This window comes from Pinus tabuliformis, chromosome J, assembly GCF_031772625.1.
Source record: "Pinus tabuliformis cultivar Carrire ecotype Pingquan chromosome J, CPIR1, whole genome shotgun sequence".
NCBI lineage: Eukaryota > Viridiplantae > Streptophyta > Pinopsida > Pinales > Pinaceae > Pinus > Pinus tabuliformis.
In genome coordinates, this window is record NC_142295.1 from 1308546468 (window position 1) to 1308568915 (window position 22448).

The window sequence follows — 22448 nt, forward strand, 5'->3', positions numbered from 1 at the left end:
ATTTTTCAAATGAATATATAATTTTTTGATCTCTATAGTTAACATTGTATCGCTTAATGTGTCATTTTTCTTTTTGTTGGAATACACCAACACTCTAGCTAAATGTTAAATCAAGGAGATCACATGCAATATGGAAACATGGCTTATAAATTTATCCCCCCATGGAAATATCACTAGGTTTCACTTCTATTGTTTGAGATTACATCTTGATATTCAATGGTTGAGATTAGCAAGAAGAGTGCTAGGATAAGTACCCTACATAGTCTTGGTGATGGAGTCTCGTTATTTTTCGATGCTTCAAGAAAAAAAAAGAGTTGTGTGATTTCTTTATTTTATACAAACCTAGGGTTTTTCTACCTGGTCAATAAGGGAAAGTTCTTGAAATGATATGAGGGGTTTCTATGGTAAACTTCCCAAAGCTCCTTTGCACTGATGTTGCGACTTTGGTTGGCTCTCTGGTGATTATTCCAGTTACATTTATTTTCTCCATTGTAATTCAATCCAAGTAGTTTAAGTGTTCAAGAGATTATTTCAAGAAAATTTGTTATATGTTATATCAATAATTGTTAGCAGGGATTAGAAATTTGATTTTGCATAATGTGTTTCCATCATCATAATGTGATGGTACAAGAGTTAGGTTTCTAACTCCGACCACTCCAAAAACTATTATGGTGACTCTCGAATGTAAGTTACATCTTTATAAAAAACAAATTGTCACTTACATTATTCAAGGTTTTCTAGCTCCAATTCCACTAAGGGTTTCTAACCAGTATTCATGTTTCCTTTCTTTCCTTGGTTTACCAATAGTATAGCACTATCTCAATTTTGTTTTGCATATGTATAACTTCAAACCCTAATGTACTAGCTATTTTCTCTTAAAATCCATTATGATATAGAGAATTTTTCCTAAGAATCTTCACCTTCTTTGTAGGTATGACCATCAAATGCCAATTACAAGAAGTTACAAGAACCAATTCTAGCAAGGGTTTCACTTATGTAATCTTTTTCTAGTGTTGGCAGTCGGTTCTTATTTATCTCTCTTTTTCATGTCATCTTCTTGGCATTTCAATGGCCTGTAGTTTCACTTAGTGCAATGATAGATTTTAAATCCTAGTCGATGTTTATAGGTGGGCCTTGTTTCAGTTGTAATTCAATTTCATTGAATAATAAACAATGAAGTTATGAGGGATATGGCCTCTTTTTTATTTGAATGTCACGGAAGAATTTATTAAACTTTTAGGAACTAGCACAAGGTTTTACATTTGGAATCACTTTAATTTTGTGTCAAAATAAATTAATGTTTTGAATTTCCATGAGGGTTGATGGTTTATATGAAAAATTGCCTCTCTTATAGTTATTTGCATAAATTCCACACAATATGATTTTTGAATACTTTTGCAGTATCTGTTGATATGGTCAATTTTCCATTACTTGAGTATAGTTTTGGGTCCTAACCATGACAATTAATTTATAAGGTGACATTCATTTCTTGTTATATATTTAAACAATAAAAAAACATATACTAAGATACTAATTACCATGGCATTCTCTTAGTATTTTATTTTTTAAGGAATCATTTAGATAGTTCTTCTCTTCTTAATCATTCCTTCATATTTTTATTTTTGTTTGGAAAAATGCTTGCTTAATATTTAGCTTCTTTTTATTGCATTTAAAAATAATTTCATTCCTTTTCTTTTATGATGTAGAAATTTTTTGTTTCAAATAACTTATCCAAAAGGAAATTAATATATTCTTTATCTAGAAATAGTTTCTACTATTTTTATGTTTATTTAAATGAGTCCTCTGCATATAAATATATGAATATGTATGTCTAGACTAGAGAACTAGCGGATCCCTGTAATGGAGGTCTAAGATTGGTTCTCTAAGTCGTAACCCCTTTTTGGTTCAAGATTGAATATGTCAAACTAAAGGATGAGATGTTTTTCCTCACAATCTACTGGATAACCTATTCATCCTCCCAAACTTGCCCTCTTTATTTAACATCATTATATTTACATGTACTTTTATTTGTCTAATTTTTTGTTATCCAAGCTCTAGAATATAGAATTATGAAGCCACAATATATTCATTCTAATAACCTCTCTTACAAATATATTTAATAAACTCCAAGTTTTTTTCTTTATATTTTTAATTACCCATAAATTCTTTGCAGGGTGTCTCAAAGCTTTATACCTTAACCCAAAGGACATTTTTCCTAGAACCTATTCACCCTTTTGTTATCTGCAAAAGACAATTAGTTTGTAACTATAAAATTCATGAAAATTTAATTTTATGTTTAGTAACAATAAACTTACATCACACACACATATATATCAACTAAGCTATTAACATGCACAAAAATATTCTACTCTAGCTTTTCCATATTTTCTTACATTCATAGTTCTAATTATAATAGATCAATAAACCGTATACTTATCTGAATACTTCCAGGAATGATCTAAAGGCCTCCAATTCCACCCGAACTCAAACTAACTTCTCTTCTCAATTCCCGTTAATATTTACTCTAAATGTTAGGAAAAACCATGTAGAAGTATGTATCACATTTCACCTCCTAAACCCTTTGCAGCATCCTACCAACTTTCTGGGTTCAACCAAAATTTCTCTCTGGTTGGTATTATTTTCATACACAATTATCTTTTTCTCCCATAGTTCCCTTATATAGCCTACCTTATGGAATTTCTCTCAAGCCATAAATAAAAATTGTGTGGTATCTATATCTTTGTTGTTGATTTTTTTTTCATAAAACCCCCATAAGAAGAATAATGACAAAAGAAAGATTTTTTTCCCTATTTTTTGTTTCTTCTCCTCTAGGAATAGCCCAATTCAATTGTTTTTACCCAACAATTAGATGTTAATCTCTCATGTTAGCCTTTAACACCTTTCGGAAAAGATTAGCATACCAAAAAAAATCACTTTTCCTTGTTAAAATAATACTCGCATAAACAAATTTATCACATGTCATTTAATTTTTCCATCTAGTAATTAAATGAAAGGTCATATAATAATTTTCGAGAGTTGTGTAAGGTTGTTACACAACCCTACAGTTAACATAAAAAAGAAGTAAAATATAGGTTCTTGGCATAGCGTGAACATTCACACCTTTTAGAAGAAAAAATACAATAAAATCCTACTTCAACAATCCCCACAATGTCATATTATACTTATAATATACATGTAACTATATATTAACATAATTATATGTTAGTCACTTTTTTCTATTTCAAGCTAGTTCAACAATAATTTAAGATAAAAATGCTTTGAAAGAATTCCATTTCCGCAATGATAAGGAGAAACTAGATTCATGTTTGATAGATGGGATGCAAAATGATGCGAGTGAGAAGAGTGTGCAAGATATAAATAAGGTTTCAACAAGAAGGAAATTGATGTGTAGATGAAAAAATGAATTTGTTGGACAAAAAATGAAGACTTATGCTAAAAAAATATGAAGCTATAGTGAGTTGTGGCCAATAAATTATGAAAAAATGTACCAATAGATTATAATATGTACCCTAAAAATTGAATTGGTTAAATACGCTTCATAAAAATTAATATCTCTCACATATAATAACATAAAATATTAAACCGTAAACATATTGAAACTTGCACACAAACAAAATGTTATCCAACAACTAAATCACTAGAGTCTTGTTCCCTTTATCTTTCAAATTTTTAAATAAAAATACATATTACATATGTTACAATCTTGCATTGAACATAAAAAACAAGCAAAATAGATGCTGTTGACATAACACCAACTTTCTCGCATTTTAGGAGAAAAAATATATTAAAATGCTACATGAGCAAGTCCCATGATGACATATTACATATAGAACATATGATACATATAGATATGCATCTAACTATATATTAACCTAGGAAAATGTTTGTCATGTTTTCTTTTCCAAGCTAGTTGAACAATAATTTGAGAAGTGAGTTCTTTGAAAGAATTTCAAATTCACAATAATAAAGATCTACATGTATGTTTGATAGAAAGCATGCAAAATGATGTGAGTGAGAAGTATGTGCAAGTTATAAAAAAAAATTCAACAAGAAATAAATTGATGTGTATGTGACGAAATGAATCTTCGACACGAAAAAATAAGAATGATGCTAAAAAAAAATGATGTTATAATAAGATCTAGCCAATATATTATAAATAAGTAAATTATAATATCTACCCTGAAAAGTGAAATAATTACAAACCATTTCATTTTATGTGATCCATAACTTTTAAATAAATAATACGAATAATATAAAATACAAAAAATACCCACCGACCTTCCCACCCGTAAAAGTACATTAAAATCCTATGCTACCCGTGCATGTGGCGTGATGACATATTATATATACAAGATGTTATGCTTACATATATGATGATACATTGCAACAAAAATGTGTTAATTATATTAAGGAGAAAATATACAAATAACATAGGCTAGAAAACTTAGGCGAATTAAAACGTGAAATATACAACTAGCATTTGCACCTTATGTTGCAAAGGAAACGCCGTAAGGCAAAGAGTGGGGAAGAATTTCTAACATATTGTCTTGGAAATTTTTACAGTTGCTTCTCATTCCAAAATTTCAATAATATTTGAATTACATGAAAGTACTTTTCTATTCGAGTAACACCATGGGTTAATTATTTCGTTGTCTCCATAGCTGAAGATACCTTGGTATTTTTTTGTTTGTTTTAATATATTTATTAATTTGTGGTGGATATGAAATGGGTATATACTATATAGTATTGGGATATCTATGGTTTTTCATGTTTTGTAAAAGAAATTGTTTCATTTGAAGTTGTTTGTGAAGTATCCGTTACAATTCCTCTATTAAATAAATTATATTATTATAGTACGTAGGTTGTCTGGCCAGTTGAATGAAGATGACATCTCCAAATAAAATTTATGCAGCTCTGTGAAGTTCTATGCCGAAATGTGCCAACTAAAAAGATTCATTATTTTATCAATAAAAAAAGATAATTCATTATTTTATTGTGTAAATGCCATAATTTCCGTTAAAAATGGGACAATCGTCCACTGAAAAACTGGGAATTATAAGCCTCTGTTCAATTCTATTTTTTGGGAGCTCCAGAAAGTGGCGGCGTTGCTGCAATTGTATGTAGAATAGATGCAATATTTTCTTATTCAAAGGTTGAAACAACCCTTTTTTCACAGAAAGTAGAGTAGATCTATGGATAGTATTGTAATTGGTGTACACTTGGCTAAAGTATATATTGGGATGGATTTTCGAAGACGCATCTAGCACATTTTTTACTGTACTAGGGAATTTCATTAATAATATAAATATGCACAAAAATATTTACAGAGACCTCGGCAGAATACGTTAGTTTGAGACTTTTAGGACAGTTTGATCGAACAATGTTAGGTTGAGAGACTTTGAGGACATTTTTTATAATTCAACGTTCATGTAAACCTAGAAAATGGCTTTCAAAAGAGCAAATGCTTAAGTTGCGATCAATTTTGCATTTTAGAGAAAACAATTGTATATACCTGTGTTGTATTTGTAACATATTTTTTGAGCAGTAATGGTTATGCTTTGCATTAGGAGAGGGTTGTAGTTGAACTGGTCAGTGGTGTAATACAAACACGGACCTCAGCCTTCACATAAAATAGTCATAGCCAGTTTCAAGCTATTCTGCTCTGGTCGATTCTACATATCAAGCAGGTATACTGCCCGAGGCGACAAAAAAATTACACTACAATGTGGATAAAATATTTGAAGAAAATAAAAAACATTGTACTGGAGGGCTACTATGATGCTGAATTTCAGTATGACCATGGAGCTTATGAACCATATAAAAACAGGGGATATGAGTGTGGTGGCCGAAAGCAGTCTAATGCTTTTGATGACAGGGTTCTGGAGAGACCGATTGTGCAAGAAAGGAGGTCCTTGTCTAGTGAAGATGATCCTGAACGGAACAATATGGAGGATCTCCACCACCGGATTTCAAAACATAGGAGGGCTGGTGAGGCTAAAGTAGTGGATAGCCCCTCAAAGAGACAACATGTGGATAGTCAACATGGTGAATTTCACCGTGGCTCTAGGCAACAAGATGATGACCGTAGCTAGCAAGATATATACAGGGACCAATTAAGGCAAGGTATGAATCACAGTAGTAGGCGATTGCAGGGTAGGATTCAAGTAGAGGCTAATGGCTTCAAAAGAGAGCCATCTGACAATATAGAAGTTGATCAAGAAGGCAAGTTAGAGAGGGTTTGGTCGAGAAGCTCACCAAGCAGACGGGGCTTAAATGACCATTTCAGAAGCAAGTATCATGAAAAGGAGAGGGGCAGAATGCCTACAGATGGTTCTATATCATCAGAATCCAGGGTACCTAGAGGTCAAACTTTTAGGAACACTGAAATAGTGATAGATGCCATAAATTTTGCTGGGCCTAAGACTCTTGCACAAATCAAACAAGAAAAGAATCGTGAGAGCAGTGAAGAACCTTCTACTGCATAATCAACAGAGCATGGATCCTCACAGAATCCCTCTATGAAGAGTCCAGACAAACACAGACAAAATCTTCCTTGGGAAGGAAGGAAGATGAGATTGGGCAAGGTAATTAGTGATTCAAGTGGGGAACAAGACTTTCAGGATCCAAAGCCATTAAGTGATATTCTGAAGAAACAACAGAAAGTGACTCAAGAAAATGGTGACAATGAAGGAAATATACCTACAGAAGGGCAGGGTCAGGCCATTCAGAGTTTCAATTTGAGCAAGGGAAATGATGGCTTGCCACCACCTGAAAAAGATGTTGAAGAGGGAGAACTTCCAGCTGGTGACAGTTATACATCTGAACTGCCCAATTTTACTCTTGGGGTGGATGACACTGAGGCATCCAATGACGTGGATACTCTTGTAGAAGACAAACCATCAACCTTTTCAAATGGAGCAAAGCCTGTTGTAGTGGATGACCAGGAAGATGCAGTAATGAATGATTCTTCTCATAGCAAACAGTGGTGGAAAGCTCTGATAAAACCTTTGAACCGAAAATTAGTGAGCGAGAACCTGAGATTGGGTGAATTAAACAGAGCGTAAAAGGTCGAAATGACGAACTTAACGAAGAATAAACTAGGCAGATCGCAAGGGTAGAAGGAATACCTAGCTGGTTCATGGGGGAACAGTTTCCAGATTTTTCTGTGCCGCTGAAGAAGAGTTGCGTGCTGCAGCCCTAGCTTGCATACCTCCAAAGGAAACATCCCCGAACAATAACTCTGAAGACAGAGAGGCCATTGGGTTGGGAGACAAAAGGACAGTGTGAGGATCAACGATCAAACTTCGTTCAATCGTTCAACACCACAAATCCACGGTCAACAATAGGACACGGCATCGGCTGGGGCAATTCATTTCAAAGGGAAACGCCTTACGGCATAATAAAGGTGTCTGAGGCCAAAAAGAAATTAGCATCTAATAGACTCCTCAAGCTTGAGAAAAACTGGCGTGGCAAGTTTTCAATCACAGAGAAACACTTAATCAATGATGGGAGTGGAAAAAAATCTGCCGAGACATGTTTCCAAGCCAAAAGAAACTCTTTTGTGTGTAAAATGAGAAAAATAAACATCTCAAACTCCCAAGAATGCTTCTCCAATGCCCCAGGAGTGCCTCGCCAACACCACAGATGTCATATCCATAGGGAACACTCAGAAACTCATCTGCGAATGTGTGTTTTCAGTTCCAAAGAAATGCCCAATCGCAAAGGAATGTCCAATGCCAGCGAATTCCAAAAAATGGATAGCAAATGAATGAATAGGAAATGGTGTGAGTCATCCGACTTGGGATTTGAATAGATTTTAATACAAGGAAGTGGGTTGATGAATCAATTAGAAAAGGACAGGACAGATAACGTTTTCTTCCTTTATTTTCTTTTATTGGAATGGGGTGCACCCGCATGCAGGGGATGTGTGGACATCCCTCAACCCACAGGATAAGTTCAGGTGTCCATGAAATGGCGAATAGGGAAGGGGGATATACCCCCACATACCCTCCCAATCTGGATACAACCCAGCCACATCCAACATGTACCCAACATCCCCATCCAGGATCTGTACCTGAGATACAGGTCTACATACCCAGGACAAAAAATTACTTCGAATCACTATTTTACAGCTTTTGTAAATTTTCAATTTAAAGATAGGAACCCGAAAATGCATTTGTCAACTAACTGATTTAATAACAGAACAATTTTATCGTCCCGAGAGCTAACCAAAATGTTAAGGATTTCAAGAATAAAGATAGCATAATAGTGATACTCAAATGTTATTTCATTCACTAAAAAAATAGATAAACATAGAAAATCCGACCAGTAGCATTGCCACTGTTACAAAACACAAGTTGCTTCCCATTTTGATCTAGCAATGAGAATATTTTAGTAAAGAGATATAAAAATGTACAATGCAAACGGAGTCCTCTGGAAAAAAACCCCGGTCTCCAGGAATTCGGAATGTGCAATTTGTGATTTTCCAATGTCCTTGCAGACCAACCTGTCCCTCTTGAGTCTTTTCCCTTCATCACCTTTTAATATCGGTACCAAAATGAGAAGGGATAAGCAGTTTAGTATCCTTTTGTTAGCCAAATGCTCCGTTATAAAATAAAACATTAGAGCAATAATTCAATATCTTCACATGCAACTCCCAACTCCATTATAGCATTAATAGTGTTAATTAATGATGCATTTAATCGCAACTTGACAGGAATATGTTGAATTTAACGAAGTCTATATATAACTGCAATGGAGAACAACTCATTTCCAGCATCATGTCTATGGAGTGAAATTCTTCATCACACAGGACATTTACCTGCTAAAAGTCTCGGATGAAACAATCAAATGTCTTACCCTTGCTTCTATTGCATCAGTAGATGTTGCAGCAACCTTCTCATATCCACTATTTGTAAAGTCTTCATGAAATGTTATTCCATGACTATTTCTGGATGGAACAGTGTGTATGGGATCATTGTACCTTCAACAGTTTCTCTGGACGTGAGTCAACCTCTTCTTCCCATTGAGGGATTTGTTCCAGGTAGCATGAATTCATTGCACCTACACAGGAATGAGGCTAACAACATCAGAGATGCAAGCGCCAAACTTAAACCTTCAGCAGCAACCAAACCAGTAGTACACATGCATATATATACACTGACAAGAAGTAACAGGCTGCTTCCGCGTATATGTTTCATATTTTCCATGATCATCATAGTTGATAAAACCATGCATTTTGGCTGCATTGTCAAGAGCAGCTCGATCTAACCACCCAGTTTTTCTCTTGTCAAGAACAGCTCAATCTAACAACCTGGCTTTTCCATTGAAACTATACCTGTGCACAATTTGCACAGCTTCATTGTCAAACAAATGCTCCCTGAGGCCATCCCACAAAAATATCATGAATTTATACTCTGCTTTGATATCACATTCATGAACATAGGCCTCTCCCAACAAAAATGTTATCTTTACACTGTTCATATATCAAATTCCAGTATCTATTAAAACATGATTTACTCAAGTATAAAATTTGAATTATGCCTTTAATCAGCCAAGAGTTGTCCTTGGAAATTACTATATTTTGACCATATGGATGGAGTTCTTGAAGCTCTTTGCAAATCTCCTCCATGGCTGCACTGTGATCTCTAACCAATCATTCTGCCCTTATTGATTTGTTTCGAGAAATCCCTAAAACCAACCCAGATTTTGCCAATGTTTGCCATTAAATACAATTTTGCTATTTATGTAACTGACCACACAGAAACATGAATGATTGATTCTGTTGAAGAAATGGAACTGATCACACTCTTTGCTTCATAACGTGCATTGTTTGTATTTTGCACATTTTCTTTTAACCAGCCAAGAGTTGTCCTTGGAAACCACTATATTTTGATCAACTGGATGGAGTGCTTGAAGCCCTTATGGGTCTCCTCCATGGCTGCACTGTGATCTTTAGGCAATCGTTCTGCCTTGATTGATTTGTTTCCAGAAATCCCTAAAACAGCCCTGCAGTTGCCAATGTTTGCCATAAAATACAATTTTGCTAGTTATGTAACTGACCATACAGCAACATGAATAATTGATTCTGCTGAAGAAATGGCACTGATCACACTCCTCGTTTCATAACACCCACTGTTTGTATTTTGCACATTTTGTTTGCAATCCAATCTTATGCCATACCTCAAGTCTTCTGTAGCTAAAACATTACATGAATGGTTTGTATTTTGCACATTTTTTCTGCAATACAATGTTATGCCATACCTCAAGTCTTCTGTAGCTAATGCATTTACATGAATGATTGATTCTGCTGAGCATACAGAAGTGGTCACACTCCTCTCTCCATATGGTGCACTGTATTTTGTTTATTTTGCTTGCAATCCAAACTTATGCCATACCTCCAGTCTCTGAAAGTGGATCAGCATGAGGGCTGTTATAATCCACTTGTGTTTCCGAGCTGGGAGAATCAAATGGTGGACAAATCAAATCTGTAAGCCCTACTGTACCAGCAGAATGCCTACAGATGGTTCTATATCATCAGAATCCAGGGTACCTAGAGGCCAAACTTTTAGGAACACTGAAATAGTGACAGATGCCATAAATTTTGCTGGGCCTAAGACTCTTGCACAAATCAAACAAGAAAAGAATCGTGAGAGCAGTGAAGAACCTTATACTGCACAATCAACAGAGCATGGATCCTCACAGAATCCCTCTATGAAGAGTCCAGACAAACACAGACAAAATCTTCCTTGGGAAGGAAGGAAGATGAGATTGGGCAAGGTAATTAGTGATTCAAGTGGGGAACAAGACTTTCAGGATCCAAAGCCATTAAGTGATATTCTGAAGAAACAACAGAAAGTGACTCAAGAAAATGGTGACAATGAAGGAAATATACCTACAGAAGGGCAGGGTCAGGCCATTCAGAGTTTCAATTTGAGCAAGGGAAATGATGGCTTGCCACCACCTGAAAAAGATGTTGAAGAGGGAGAACTTCCAGCTGGTGACAGTTATACATCTGAACTGCCCAATTTTACTCTTGGGGTGGATGACACTGAGGCATCCAATGACGTGGATACTCTTGTAGAAGACAAACCATCAACCTTTTCAAATGGAGCAAAGCCTGTTGTAGTGGATGACCAGGAAGATGCAGTAATGAATGATGCTTCTCATAGAAAACAGTGGTGGAAAGCTCTGATAAAACCTTTGAACCGAAAATTAGTGAGCGAGAACCTGAGATTGGGTGAATTAAACAGAGCGTAAAAGGTCGAAATGACGAACTTAACGAAGAATAAACTAGGCAGATCGCAAGGGTAGAAGGAATACCTAGCTGGTTCATGGGGGAACAGTTTCCAGATTTTTCTCTGCCGCCAAAGAAGAGTTGCGTGCTGCAGCCCTAGCTTGCATACCTCCAAAGGAAACATCCCCGAACAATAACTCTGAAGACAGAGAGGCCATTGGGTTGGGAGACAAAAGGACAGTGTGAGGATCAACGATCAAGCTTCGTTCAATCGTCCAACACCACAAATCCACGGTCAACAATACGACACGGCATCGGCTGGGGCAATTCATTTCAAAGGGAAACGCCTTACGGCGTAATAAAGGTGTCTCAGGCCAAAAAGAAATTAGCATCTAATAGACTCCTCAAGCTTGAGAAAAACTGGCGTGGCAAGTTTTCAATCACAGAGAAACACTAAATCAATGATGGGAGTGGAAAAAAATCTGCCGAGACATGTTTCCAAGCCAAAAGAAACTCTTTTGTGTGTAAAATGAGAAAAATAAACATCTCAAACTCCCAAGAATGCTTCTCCAATGCCCCAGGAGTGCCTCGCCAACACCACAGATGTCATATCCATAGGGAACACTCAGAAACTCATCTGCGAATGTGTGTTTTCAGTTCCAAAGAAATGCCCAATCGCAAAGGAATGTCCAATGCCAGCGAATTCCAAAAAATGGATAGCAAATGAATGAATAGGAAATGGTGTGAGTCATCCGACTTGGGATTTGAATAGATTTTAATACAAGGAAGTGGGTTGATGAATCAATTAGAAAAGGACAGGACAGATAAAGTTTTCTTCCTTTATTTTCTTTTATTGGAATGGGGTGCACCCGCATGCCGGGGATGTGTGGACATCCCTCAACCCACAGGATAAGTTCAGGTGTCCATGAAATGGCGAATAGGGAAGGGGGATATACCCCCACATACCCTCCCAATCTGGATACAACCCAGCCACATCCAACATGTACCCAACATCCCCATCCAGGATCTGTACCTGAGATACAGGTCTACATACCCAGGACACAAAATTACTTCGAATCACTATTTTACAGCTTTTGTAAATTTTCAATTTAAAGATAGGAACACGAAAATGCATTTGTCAACTAACTGATTTAATAACAGAACAATTTTATCGTCCCGAGAGCTAACCAAAATGTTAAGGATTTCAAGAATAAAGATAGCATAATAGTGATACTCAAATGTTATTTCATTCACTAAAAAAATAGATAAACATAGAAAATCCGACCAGTAGCATTGCCACTGTTACAAAACACAAGTTGCTTCCCATTTTGATCCAGCAATGAGAATATTTTAGTAAAGTGATACAAAAATGTACAATGCAAACGGAGTCCTCTGGAAAAAAAACCCCGGTCTCCAGGAATTCGGAATGTGCAATTTGTGATTTTCCAATTTCCTTGCAGACCAACCTGTCCCTCTTGAGTATTTTCCCTTCATCACCTTTTAATATCGGTACCAAAATGAGAAGGGATAAGCAGTTTAGTATCCTTTTGTTAGCCAAATGCTCCGTTATAAAATAAAACATTAGAGCAATAATTCAATATCTTCACATGCAACTCCCAACTCCATTATAGCATTAATAGTGTTAATTAATGATGCATTTAATCGCAACTTGACAGGAATATGTTGAATTTAACGAAGTCTATATATAACTGCAATGGAGAACAACTCATTTCCAGCATCATGTCTATGGAGTGAAATTCTTCATCACACAGGACATTTACCTGCTAAAAGTCTCGGATGAAACAATCAAATGTCTTACCCTTGCTTCTATTGCATCAGTAGATGTTGCAGCAACCTTCTCATATCCACTATTTGTAAAGTCTTCATGAAATGTTATTCCATGACTATTTCTGGATGGAACAGTGTGTATGGGATCATTGTACCTTCAACAGTTTCTCTGGACGTGAGTCAACCTCTTCTTCCCATTGAGGGATCTGTTCCAGGTAGCATGAATTCATTGCACCTACACAGGAATGAGGCTAACAACATCAGAGATGCAAGCGCCAAACTTAAACCTTCAGCAGCAACCAAACCAGTAGTACACATGCATATATATACACTGACAAGAAGTAACAGGCTGCTTCCGCGTATATGTTTCATATTTTCCATGATCATCATAGTTGATAAAACCATGCATTTTGGCTGCATTGTCAAGAGCAGCTCGATCTAACCACCCAGTTTTTCTCTTGTCAAGAACAGCTCAATCTAACAACCTGGCTTTTCCATTGAAACTATACCTGTGCACAATTTGCACAGCTTCATTGTCAAACAAATGCTCCCTGAGGCCATCCCACAAAAATATCATGAATTTATACTCTGCTTTGATATCACATTCATGAACATAGGCCTCTCCCAACAAAAATGTTATCTTTACACTGTTCATATATCAAATTCCAGTATCTATTAAAACATGATTTACTCAAGTATAAAATTTGAATTATGCCTTTAATCAGCCAAGAGTTGTCCTTGGAAACCACTATATTTTGACCATATGGATGGAGTTCTTGAAGCTCTTTGCAAATCTCCTCCATGGCTGCACTGTGATCTCTAACCAATCATTCTGCCCTTATTGATTTGTTTCCAGAAATCCCTAAAACCAGCCCAGATTTTGCCAATGTTTGCCATTAAATACAATTTTGCTATTTATGTAACTGACCACACAGAAACATGAATGATTGATTCTGCTGAAGAAATGGAACTGATCACACTCTTTGCTTCATAACATGCACTGTTTGTATTTTGCACATTTTCTTTTAACCAGCCAAGAGTTGTCCTTGGAAACCACTATATTTTGATCAACTGGATGGAGTGCTTGAAGCCCTTATGGGTCTCCTCCATGGTTGCACTGTGATCTTTAGTCAATCGTTCTGCCTTGATTGATTTGTTTCCAGAAATCCCTAAAACAGCCCTGCAGTTGCCAATGTTTGCCATAAAATACAATTTTGCTAGTTATGTAACTGACCATACAGCAACATGAATAATTGATTCTGCTGAAGAAATGGCACTGATCACACTCCTCGTTTCATAACGCCCACTGTTTGTATTTTGCACATTTTGTTTGCAATCCAATCTTATGCCATACCTCAAGTCTTCTGTAGCTAAAACATTACATGAATGGTTTGTATTTTGCACATTTTGTCTGCAATACAATCTTATGCCATACCTCAAGTCTTCTGTAGCTAATGCATTTACATGAATGATTGATTCTGCTGAGCATACAGAAGTGGTCACACTCCTCTCTCCATATGGTGCACTGTATTTTGTTTATTTTGCTTGCAATCCAAACTTATGCCATACCTCCAGTCTCTGAAAGTGGATCAGCATGAGGGCTGTTATAATCCACTTGTGTTTCCGAGCTGGGAGAATCAAATGGTGGACCAATCAAATCTGTAAGCCCTACTGTACCAGCATGAATACATGCCTCTCCAAAAAAGTTGCATTTTCCTTCATTAGCCTTATGTTTTGCATGGCCTGCCATTGTGCAGTAGGTTCTGACCAAATTCTCAAATGGGACATTACTTTCACTCTGAACCGAGACATGTTGCTTAATAAAATCAGATCCTGCCCCATAGAAAAACAATGCCATTGCACTGATTGTACCAAAAGATTGGCCCTCCCACTCAATAACTTGAGATACTCCAAGAGTGCTTGATGAATCTGATTTTATACCATACTCTTCAAAAGCAAGAGCATTTATTTCTCTAGGGCAAAAATTCACTGATGCATGAGTCAATAGTCATGGATGGTAGCCATTTGCTTTCAGAATTCATGTAATGCCATGTCTCTTTTCCGAGTAATCACTGTAGGAGAACAATTGATCTGATTAGATTTAAATGTGGTCAGGAGAACAAGGGGGGGACTTTATAAAGTCACATTATTATGTATTTACTTGCCCATGAATTTAAAGATAGGAACACGAAAATGGATTTGATCAACCAACTGATTTAATAACAGAACAATTTTATAGTCCTGAGAGCTAACCGAAATGTTAAGGATTTCAAGAATAAAGATAGCATAATAATGATACTCAAATGTTATTTCATTCAATAAAATAATAGATAAACATAGAAAATCCGGCCAGTAGCATTGCCACTGTTACAAAACACAAGTTACTTCCCATTTTGATCCAGCAATGAGAATACTTAAGTAAAAAGAAATATAAAAATGCACAATGCAAACGGAGTCCTCTGGAAAAAAACCCGTGTCTCCAGGAATCCGGAATGTGCAATTTGTGATTTTCCAATGTCCTTGTGGACCAACCTATCCCTCTTTCCCCTTCATCACCTTTTAAGATCGGTACCAAAACGAGAAGGGATAAGCAGTTTGGTATCCTTTTGTTAGCCAACTGCTCCGTTAATAAATAAAACATTAGAGAAATAACTCAATATCTTCACATGCAACTCCCAACTCCATTATAACATTAATAGTGTTAATTACTGATGCATTTAATTGCAACTTGACAGGAATATGTTGAATTTAAGGAAGTCTATATATAACTGCAATGGAGAACAACTCATTTCCAGCATCATGTCTATGGAGTGAAATTCTTCATCACACAGGACATCTACCCGCTAAAAGTCTCGGATGAAACAATCAAACGTCTTACCCTTGCTTCTATTGCATCAGTAGATGTTGCAGCAACCTTCTCATATCCACTATTTGTAAAGTCTTCATGAAATGTTATTCGATGACTATTTCTGGATGGAACAGTATGTATGGGATCATTGTACCTTCAATAGTTTCTGTGGACGTGAGTCAACCTCTTCTTCCCATTGAGGGATCTGTTCCAAGTAGCATGAATTCATTGCACCTAAACAGGAATGAGGCTAACAACATCAGAGATGCAAGCGCCAAACTTAAACCTTCAGCAGCAACCAAACCAGTAGTACACATGCATATATATACACTGACAAGAAATAACAGGCTGCTTCCGCGTAAATGTTTCATATTTTCCATGATCATCATAGCTGATAAAACCATGCATTTTGGCTGCATTGTCAAGAGCAGCTCGATCTAACCACCCAGTTTTTCTCCTGTCAAGAGCAGCTCAATCTAACAACCTTGCTTTTCCATTGAAACTATACCTGTGCACAATTTGCACAGCTTCATTGTCAGACAAATGCTCCCCGAGGCCATCCCACAAAAATATCATGAATTTATACTCTGCCTTGATATCACATTCATGAACATAGGCCTCTCCCAACAAAAATGTTATCTTTACACTGTTCATATATCAAATTCCAGTATCTATTAAAACATGATTTAGTCAAGTATAAAATGTGAATTATGCTTTTAATCAGCCAAGGGTTGTCCTTGGAAACCACTATATTTTGACCATTATAATCTTTACAGATCGAGGCCCCCAATTATTCCAACAATGTATAGGAGAAACAAAACAACATAACTGTAAATCGTCCCTCAGATTAAGGGCCTAGTCTAAGTTAGATACTGGGATGGGTCATTAGCAATAATAAAGGGCTAACTTTAAAGCAAACCCTTAGGGCTGACTCTGTTTCCACTTATTTCAATGATGTATGCATTTAGTTTGATTAGAAAGGAAAATTGCTCGTTAACTGGTAACCACATCTGCTCCAAAATGGGAAAGAAGCCCTAGCTTCAACCCTGGCTTCATAGCCAGATAAAGAAACCCTAGTATATAGCTAACAAAGAAGCCCTAATTCTGTTATCCCGTAACACACGTCACCCACCTGTCTCCTTACTTAAATCAAGACACATCTCTTGAATGGCTGCATAGGATTCAGGTAAGTGATATTGAATCATGTCTAGGATTTCTTTGATCTTGTTGTAACCATCGCAGCTCTGCTCCATCACATAATTGTTGGCATTTTCTGGATCGCTGCACCTTCGCAACATCTCATCCTTTGCACTATTACTCCAGAGTATAACAGATCTGTCAAACCCTTGCTCGGCTAAGACACGCGCGGTAAGATTATATTTACGATGTGTATACTGCAATTTAAAACTCCTAAACTGTGAAGCCAGACTCCTGACTCTGCCATAGTACCTGTTCAGCCAGGGTTTCTTCACAGTCCACGTACCCATTACCTACAGAACATACAGTGATTGCCATGAAGTGAAACAATTGTCTCTTGAAATCAACGGCAAAGAGAGGAATGGCGATTGGCACTCCGCGCTCTTCATTACCCGGGCACTCCGCGCTCTTCATTACCCGGATCATGAATATTTGATTCTGCTGAAGAAATGGCACTGATCACACTCCTCGTTTCATAATGCCCACTGTTTGTATTTTGCACATTTTGTTTGCAATCCAATCTTATGCCATACCTCAAGTCTTCTGTAGCTAAAACATTACATGAATGGTTTGTATTTTGCACATTTTGTCTGCAATGTAGGTTCTGACCAAATTCTCAAATGGGACATTACTTTCACTCTGAACCGAGACATGTTGCTTAATAAAATCAGATCCTGCCCCATAGAAAAACAATGCCATTGCACTGATTGTACCAAAAGATTGGCCCTCCCACTCAATAACTTGAGATACTCCAAGAGTGCTTGATGAATCTGATTTTATACCATACTCTTCAAAAGCAAGAGCATTTATTTCTCTAGGGCCAAATTTCACTGATGCACGAGTCAATAGTCATGGATGGTAGCCATTTGCTTTCAGAATTCATGTAATGCCATGTCTCTTTTCCGAGTAATCACTGAAGGAGAACAATTGATCTGATTAGATTTAAATGCGGTCAGGAGAACAAGGGGGGGACTTTATAAAGTCACATTATTATGTATTTACTTGCCCATGAATTTAAAGATAGGAACACGAAAATGGATTTGATCAACCAACTGATTTAATAACAGAGCAATTTTATAGTCCTGAGAGCTAACCGAAATGTTAAGGATTTCAAGAATAAAGATAGCATAATAATGATACTCAAATGTTATTTCATTCAATAAAATAATAGATAAACATAGAAAATGCGGCCAGTAGCATTGCCACTGTTACAAAACACAAGTTACTTCCCATTTTGATCCAGCAATGAGAATATTTAAGTAAAAAGAAATATAAAAATGCACAATGCAAACGGAGTCCTCTGGAAAAAAAACCCGTGTCTCCAGGAATCTGGAATGTGCAATTTGTGATTTTCCAATGTCCTTGTGGACCAACCTGTCCCTCTTTCCCCTTCATCACCTTTTAAGATCGGTACCAAAACGAGAAGGGATAAGCAGTTTGGTATCCTTTTGTTAGCCAACTACTCCGTTATAAAATAAAACATTAGAGAAATAATTCAATATCTTCACATGCAACTCCCAACTCCATTATAACATTAATAGTGTTAATTACTGATGCATTTAATTGCAACTTGACAGGAATATGTTGAATTTAAGGAAGTCTATATATAATTGCAATGGAGAACAACTCATTTCCAGCATCATGTCTATGGAGTGAAATTCTTCATCACACAGGACATCTACCCGCTAAAAGTCTCGGATGAAACAATCAAACGTCTTACCCTTGCTTCGATTGCATCAGTAGATGTTGCAGCAACCTTCTCATATCCACTATTTGTAAAGTCTTCATGAAATGTTATTCGATGACTATTTCTGGATGGAACAGTATGTATGGGATCATTGTACCTTCAATAGTTTCTGTGGACGTGAGTCAACCTCTTCTTCCCATTGAGGGATCTGTTCCAAGTAGCATGAATTCATTGCACCTAAACAGGAATGAGGCTAACAACATCAGAGATGCAAGCACCAAACTTAAACCTTCAGCAGCAACCAAACCAGTAGTACACATGCATATATATACACTGACAAGAAATAACAGGCTGCTTCCGCGTATATGTTTCATATTTTCCATGATCATCATAGCGGATAAAACCATGCATTTTGGCTGCATTGTCAAGAGCATCTCGATCTAACCACCCAGTTTTTCTCCTGTCAAGAGCAGCTCAATCTAACAACCTGGCTTTTCCATTGAAACTATACCTGTGCACAATTTGCACAGCTTCATTGTCAGACAAATGCTCCCCGAGGCCATCCCACAAAAATATCATGAATTTATACTCTGCCTTGATATCACATTCATGAACATAGGCCTCTCACAACAAAAATGTTATCTTTACACTGTTCATATATCAAATTCCAGTATCTATTAAAACATGATTTAGTCAAGTATAAAATGTGAATTATGCTTTTAATCAGCCCAAGAGTTGTCCTTGGAAACCACTATATTTTGACCATTATAATCTTTACAGATCGAGGCCCCCAATTATTCCAACAATGTATAGGAGAAACAAAACAACATAACTGTAAATCGTCCCTCAGATTAAGGGCCTAGTCTAAGTTAGATACTGGGATGGGTCATTAGCAATAATAAAGGGCTAACTTTAAAGCAAACCCTTAGGGCTGACTCTGTTTCCACTTATTTCAATGATGTATGCATTTAGTTTGATTAGAAAGGGAAACTGCTCGTTAACTGGTAACCACATCTGCTCCAAAATGGGAAAGAAGCCCTAGCTTCAACCCTGGCTTCATAGCCAGATAAAGAAACCCTAGTATATAGCTAACAAAGAAGCCCTAATTCTGTTATCCCGTAACACACGTCACCCACCTGTCTCCTTACTTAAATCAAGACACATCTCTTGAATGGCTGCATAGGATTCAGGTAAGTGATATTGAATCATGTCTAGGATTTCTTTGATCTTGTTGTAACCATCGCAGCTCTGCTCCATCAATAATTGTTGGCATTTTCTGGATCGCTGCACCTTCGCAACATCTCATCCTTTGCACTATTACTCCAGAGTATAACAGATCTGTCAAACCCTTGCTCGGCTAAGACACACGCGGTAAGATTATATTTACGATGTGTATACTGCAATTTAAAACTCCTAAACTGTGAAGCCAGACTCCTGACTCTGCCATAGTACTTGTTCAGCCAGGGTTTCTTCACAGTCCACGTACCCATTACCTACAGAACATACAGTGATTGCCATGAAGTGAAACAATTGTCTCTTGAAATCAACGGCAAAGAGAGGAATGGCGATTGGCACTCCCCGCTCTTCATTACCCGGGCACTCCGCGCTCTTCATTACCCGGATCGCCTCAGTGACATTTTTGATCGACGGTTCTGGTGTTTGTAATCGTCTAACATCTCATCGTACGGAGGACACGCAGGCAAAATGGGGGATGGATCTCAGAGGGAAACGCCTTACGGCGTAATTAAAACCCATTGTTCCTCTCAAATTTAAAATAATAGATGTTTAGTTTATAAGAGAAATAAAATACATTATTGTCATATCTCAAACAATGTCAACCATTATAAATTAATCCCTATAGTTCTTACATAGTCTTGCACACTTCTAAAAAAATACAATTTCACTTTACATACAAAATCTGTTAATCAATTTATTATCAATATTTAATTGATATGTATGAAAATTTAAGTATATCTATCATTTCTATTTTTCCGAAATTTTAAGATTTTATTAAAAAATAGTTTGTGTGAATGATTATTATTATTTATTTATTTTATGTTTTTTTAAATATTTATTTTTTTTGGTTGATAATTTAATTAAGAAAATCTGTTTTATGAAAACCTAAAAAGGCAAAAAATTTGGTCACAATTACTCAATGTAAAACTTTTTTTTATAAAAGCAAAAGATAAAGATATGAGGTCTAGGCATCCAAGCCATATCAGTCTTTCTGAATTTATTTATCCAAAATCTTTATATATCCTTAATATAAAGCTATGATGTTTTTCTTCTGAAAAAAAAAAGATATGATCTTTATAAAAAAAATTCAATGATCTTGTCATGGTTTATGCGATGCTGAAATGTAAAACTTTTGACATGGTTAATACGATGCCGGTGTTCAATTTGACATTAAGTCTATTGTTTTAGCTATACTTGTGAAGGGATAATAATAACACTATGTAAAGTTTATTTAACATAACTTTATCCCCTGATTACGAGTACTATTATAATTCATAATATTTTAAAGAATAAAAAAATATTAAAAACATTAAAATAATAAAAAAAACATATATTAAATGGAAGAGTAGTTAAAATAATGTCCATTGAAGTTAAAATTATTTTCATTGAAAACAGTTAAAATTCAACCAACAATGTTCATCCAAAAATAATGTCCATTGAAATGGGGATGGAAAAATTTTAATACACAAGATTTCAATTATTTCATCAATGCAGTGCAATCTTAACGGCAATCTATACATTTTTCCATATTGACCTCCTCAAAAATGATACTAAGTAAACATAAATGACTTTTACCTAACCTCATTTTATCTAATTCCATCAAAACAAATGCAACCGTAAATGACTTACTTTACTAATGATTAATCTCGAAGCTTCCTGATTAATCTTGAGGCTTCTGTACAGGGATATGTAATGTAAATTTGCAGTCCGAATCTCCTAAGCCATGATATTTACTGTTACTTGACATTTGAAAACGTAGGGAGAGGTTACCAAATAGTAATGGTAGAACTTAAAGGAATAATGTGTAGGAGCGGTGAAAGAATGGAGGACCAGAAAATTTAATGAAGGAAAGTAGAGAATAATGATTTTAGAACTTAGAGGAATAATGAGTGGCAGCGATAAAATATTTGTCGACCAGAAAATTAAACGAAGGAAACTATGAGAATATTATAGTGAATGTAGGTTCCGCTACGTTTTACCATCTTTCTGTAAACATAACCAATAGCGTCAAAGCATTCTTTTACAATAAAATTCACCATCAGAATTTTGGAATATTTGAAATATTTTGTTATCAATACATGATAATTTCCCCATCCTAATCATAATTTTGGGAACGCGGCGATGGATATATTATGTGATTAATGGCTGAGAATCTTATTGAATGTTGGATATACCACCAAAGTCCCACATTGACTAGAGGTGGGGAGGATCATGGATATATAAGGATGGACAAATATCTCCATTGGTATGAGGCTTTTTGGGGTAAGTCCAAAAGCAAATCCATGAGGGCTTAGGCCCAAAGTGGACAATATCATACCATTGTGGAGATATGTGGTGTAAGTGGTATCAGAGCCATGCCCCCAAGTGGATGAATCCTCGGAATACTGAACAAAGTTGGTGGGCCCCGGTAATATCACGATGGGATCCGTGGATGA

The 22448-nt window shown here is 36.2% G+C and overlaps 1 long non-coding RNA gene across 1 annotated transcript; it reads right to left on the bottom strand.

Annotated features, from left to right (window-relative positions):
• Nucleotides 1-15050: 15050 nt before the first annotated feature.
• Nucleotides 15051-16592, bottom strand: LOC149232070 (uncharacterized). The gene is made up of 2 exons (XR_016247512.1): nt 15924-16592; nt 15051-15117 (listed from the first exon to the last, which is right to left on the bottom strand). It is a non-coding gene; the product is annotated as an uncharacterized LOC149232070 (long non-coding RNA).
• Between the last annotated feature and the right edge of the window lie 5856 nt (nt 16593-22448).